The following is a 5,788-nucleotide window of genomic DNA, read 5'->3' on the forward strand; positions in this document are numbered from 1 at the left end:
GATCTCAAGTCTATCTTAGAGAAACAACGGGAACCCTTCAACTGGTCAAACAAATCATCTATACGGGGCATAGGATACTTATTCTTAACCGTAGCCCGATTCAACTTCCGGTAGTCAATACACAATCTCAAAGCACCATCTTTCTTTTTAACAAAGAGGGCCGGTGCTCCCCACGGCGAAACACTAGGGCGAACAAAACCCTTATCTAGCAATTCCTGGAGCTGAACTTTCAACTCAACTAACTCTGCTGGAGCAAAACGGTAAGGTGCCATAGAAATCGGCGCCGTACCAGGCACTAAATCAATAGAGAACTCTATCTCTCGGTGAGGTGGCAAACTAACAAGATCTTCGGGAAAGACATCCGAATACTCACAAACCACCCTCGGCAACACAAGCTGGGTCTCACCACTCTCACCACTCTCAAAGCTGGCAAGTAGACTACTAAGCTCACTTCGCCCTCGCGAATCATACCCCGGTGGCAAAACACTACCAACCCGGTCTCCCAAGAAATGGAACCACTCCCCGCTCAAGGTACATAACGTGACCCTCTGGCGGTAGCAATCGATAACAGCCCGGTATGACGATAACCAGTCCATACCCAAAATAACATCAAAACCCTTCATGGGCATGACAACAAACGGAAAAGGAAGCCTATAGTTGGCAACCTCAATATCACATCCTCTAACACCCTGTTTCAGGATCAACTCACCACCCAAAGGCGATACCACACAAATAGGAGATGCTAACTGTGCCAACTCCAATTCCAAAACAAATGTAAATGCAGCAGATACAAAAGAATGAGATGCACCCGTGTCTATCAACACATTAGCAACCGAGTTGCAAAACAGAAAAGTACCTCTCACTACTGATGGAGCCGGTACTAAATCCTGCGCGGTAACAGCATACACGCGCCCCGTAGGCCCCTGGTCTACCTGCTCACCTCTCAGAGCAAAAGACTGCTGCACAGACTGGGATGACGAAGCTCCCGGATTGGCCCTCGAGGCCTGCACAGACTGAGCTGGCTGAAAACCCTGCGTCTGCCTAGAACCAGACGCTCCCGAAGTGGCACTCAACTGTGGGCAAAACCTCTTCAGGTGCCCAGGCTGTCCACACTGGTAACAAGACAAGGGCTGCCCCCTGCCCAAACTCTGACTCTGCGGTCTAGCTGAAGAAGAAGCAGCTCTCTGACCCCCACCCTTCTGCGGGCAAACAGAAACCTTGTGACCCAACTGGCCACACTTGTAACAGGTGAAATCCCTCTGACCACCTCTCCCGGAGCCTGCACTCGGCACTGGGAAGGTCGATCTAGCAACACCACCCTGCGACTGCTGAGGGTTAAGACCCTTCTGCCTCTTGCCATCACCCTGACTATCCTGGCTCCTCTTGGAGCCTCTCTGCCCCTCATCCTCCTCCTGCATCATGAGCTCCATATGAGCTGCAGCATCCACTAGGTGTCTATACTCTCGGATGTAAGACCCACCAACCCTCAACTTGAGGCCCCGCCTCAACTTCCGCTCAAACTCATAGCAACGGCGTTCCTCAGACGCCACCAGTTCAGGTGCAAACCTGGACAAACTGGTAAAGGTAGCCTCAAACTCGGCCACTGACAAGCCCTGCTGATTAAGCCGGCTAAACTGATCCCTCAGCTTCTCCCTAGCTGCTGCAGACAAAAACCTCTCCTGAAAAGCATTTATAAACGCCTCCCAAGTACCACCAACACGAGCCTTCTCGTACTTCCACCATTGACCCGCATCTCCCTTCAATTGGAAGGATGCCAAGGTCACTTTCAGTGCTACGTCCTCGATGCCAAGCATCTCGAACGTCTTACTCATTTGCTCTAGCCACTCATCAGCCTTCAGTGGCTCTTTCAGATCCCCGATAAACTCATCCGGATTAGACCGAAAAAACTCCCTCTTCAAGAAGGAAGGCCCTGCCTCAGTTGCCTGATTCCCAGCTCTAAGAATACCCAAAGCTCCTGCTATCTCTCTGGCCAAGGCACCCATGGCCTGCTGACCTACTGGCTCGGCCACATTGGCCTGACCAACTCCCTCCTGCACCGCCGGAATCTCACCCTGTAACGGTACTTCCTGCCTCGCAGGTCTACCACGCCTAGCACCTCTTCCTCGTCCTGACATCCTAATAAAGGTAACACAGAACATTAGCACATTCACAAATGTGCCGAAACTAAACATTCATGTCCTAATGCATGGACAACTGTAATTCATTCCACGTAAGCACATAAACACATAAGCACTTACGAATTTCATTTCCGGATAATGATAGTCCCGAGGCGTTACTAGAGTTCCGGTTAGAAATAGCATTGATCAAGTGCTTTTCCAACAAGACTCCCAAAAACCCAAGGATCCAATCAACATTCTAGAAACTAAATCCCATACCCACATAGTCACATAAGCATGTTATCAAGTAAACACATAGCATATGATACTACTTCTAAGTCTCTATCAAGCGAGACAAACCCATTGTGATCCTAATCACTTCCCACGTACCCAAAGTATTCGAACCCGGTACGCTCTGATACCAAGTTGTAACGCCCTCAAAATAACAACATTAAACCCATCATATAAGACATGCATTTACATATAAACTAACCACATTCTTTTATACATTAAAGTTCAATTACATAAGTATTACATGTTAACATCAAACAAAATGCCCTACGGTCTTACAGCTTTCCAAGTTAACACTTGGTTACAACAAAAGGGTACTAACTCGTTTACACATTAAGCCCTTGGTTTGAAGTTACATGTAATACATCAAAAGTTAAGCGACAAAAGTATGTCCGCCTCTAGCCTCCCAGCTATGTCCTTGGAGGTGGCATGCTTCCTGCACCTGAAAATGATATTCCCATATAGGGTGAGCCACAGCCCAGTAGAAATACACTAAACCAACCATGAACAATGACTAAAACATTAGCAATTGATAGATGGCCAACACTGATACATTCACATAAATCACATATTTATGTCATACGACTTATGAGTCCAAGTTACCTTTCATTTTCCCTTTTTCAACAGATAGGCATATAAACTCTATCCACATACTCAACAGATATGTATAACAACAATATCCACATTCTCAGATAAGCAAATAAGCTATATCCACACATCACAAAGATAAGCATAAAAGCTCTATCTTCACTTCTTTAGACAAGCATATGAGCTGTATCTACGGAGTTCATCCCCTATCTTCTCCCAACACTAACCGGTTTAGAGGTACATCCCCTATCTTCCCCTAAACCGCAGAGTACATCCCCCATCTCCTCCTCTACACATAACGTATACAAACACAATGGTTCTATATACAATCACTCAATACATATAATTAATGTATTCTATCAACCGTCAAGTTCCTTGACACATTCCATTGATTAGTTTCAGTTTGCCTAATCATCATGCATTGTCTACAACAATCACGACTATCCTCCACCGATAGCCCAAAGCAGTTATTTCTAAACAGAAAATAATTGCACAAATGGATATTCAATCAACATTTCATTTCCTCATTTCTCACAATTAATTATCCCAATTAATTAAACAATGTAATTAGGCCATTTTCCATAATTACCATTTCAACCCTTAGGTCCCATTTTCATCAATGATTTAACATCAATTCCATTTCTCTTATGCCAACCATACATCTAGATTTATTATGAATAAAACCCCAACTTTTGTAAAATTACACAAAAGCCCCAAACTTTCACAAAATTACCAAACCAACCCCAACATCTCAAAATACTAAAATTTAAAGACAAAATCCATAGAGAGGAGTAGGATATCCCTACCTTGAAGTTTGAGCCAAAAAGGAGATGAAGACTCGAAGACCAACGTGCTCCAAATCCAAACTTTTTCAGATTAAAACAAAGCTCCCAATGCCCTCTATCTTTTTAACAAAGGCCCTAGGCTAGATTCACACTCTAGAGAGATCAATTCTTAGAGAGAGTGTAAGTTTAGAGAGAGAGTGTCTCGGATCAAGGGTTTGAAAGAAAAATAAAGTGAAAAAGTGATGTTTCAAAACGCTACTGTCCGCTGATATAAAACACTCTCGCTCGAGCGAAGACTTGGTCGCTCGAGCGACCAGACACAGAAACTCTCGCTCGAGCCAAGGAACTCTCGCTCGGGCCAAAAACTCAAAAGTGCGCTCGAGCGAAAGAATGCTCGCTCGAGCCAACAACTCAAACCCTCAGGTCTGTAACCAGCAACATGCTCGAGCGACAGACCTCTCGCTCGAGCGAAGAACAAACCAGACCGCTCGAGCCAAGAAAAGCTTGCTCGAGCCAAGAAACACAACTCTCAGGTCCAGAACCAGGAGCAAGCGCTCGCTCGAGCGAAGCCACTCTGGATCGACCCACCAGACACAACTCAACTCTCGCTCGAGCGACCAACTCCTCGCTCGAGCAAAGGTCCAAAAATCTGGGCAGCAACACTAGGCTCCCAAACACAACCAACCTGTAACAAACCTGCCCAACACATCCTATAACTCAATATACAAAGTAAAAAGGATGCAAACAGATAATAAACAACTACCAACATCCACGGACACATGTCCGGATCACTGTACAACAAGGGTAAACCCGGGATCGCTATAACGCCTACACTTGTGATTCGAGTGTTAGAGGCTCAGGGGGGTGACCTTGAGGTAGAATCCCTCCGTGAGAAGATTTCCAGTGGGAAGGTTGAGAAGGGTTTGACGGTGTATCCCGACCTCAGTGTGAGATACCGAGACCGTCTGTTTGTGCCGGAGTCTTGTCGAGAGGAGGTACTCCGAGAGTTCCATCATTCACGCCTTGCGGTGCATCCAGGAGGCACTAAGATGTATCGGGATTTAGGTCGCCAGTTTTGGTGGCGGGGTATGAAGAGAGATGTGGCAGCTTTCGTGTCGAGGTGCCTTACTTGTCAGCAAGTGAAGGCCGAGCATCAGAGGCCAGCGGGTTTGTTACAACCTTTGCCTATTGCCGAGTGGAAGTGGGAGCATGTCACTATGGACTTCGTTGTAGGCCTTCCGAGGACTCAGCGGGGTAGTGACGCCATTTGGGTGGTTGTGGACCGGTTGACTAAGTCGGCGCACTTCATTCCTATGCGCGTGAGAGATTCGATAGACCATCTTGCCGACTTGTATATTCGAGACATAGTGAGATTGCACGGGGTCCCAGTGACAATCGTCTCAGATAGAGATCCTCGTTTTACTGCCAGGTTGTGGCAGAGTTTGCAGAGTGCCTTAGGCACTAAGTTGACCTTTAGCACGGCTTATCATCCGCAGACTGACGGGCAGTCCGAGCGTACTATTCAGATCCTTGAGGATATGCTTCGGGGTTGTGTCCTTGACTTTAGTGGGACGTGGGAGAGGCACTTACCATTGGTGGAGTTTGCCTACAACAACAGTTTTCAGTCTAGTATCGGTATGGCACCGTTTGAGGCCTTGTATGGCCGACCGTGTAGGTCTCCAGTTTGTTGGGCCGAGGTGGGTGATGCACCTTTGTTGGGCCCGGAGTTGGTTAGGGAGACGACGGAGAAGGTTGAGCTTATTCGTAGGAGGCTTGTTACAGCCCAGAGTCGCCAAAGGAGTTATGCTGACCGTAGGAGGAGACCTTTGGTGTTTGAAGTGGGTGATCATGTCTTTCTGAAAATATCACCTAGGCGGGGGTTAATGAGGTTTGGGAAGGGCGGGAAGTTGTCCCCTCGATTTATTGGCCCTTTTGAGATCCTTGAGAGGATTGGCGAGGCTGCTTATCGTTTAGCTTTGCCGCCGCAGTTATCCGGAGTACATAACG

This window comes from Camellia sinensis, chromosome 8, assembly GCF_055761805.1.
Source record: "Camellia sinensis isolate YWXY chromosome 8, ASM5576180v1, whole genome shotgun sequence".
NCBI lineage: Eukaryota > Viridiplantae > Streptophyta > Magnoliopsida > Ericales > Theaceae > Camellia > Camellia sinensis.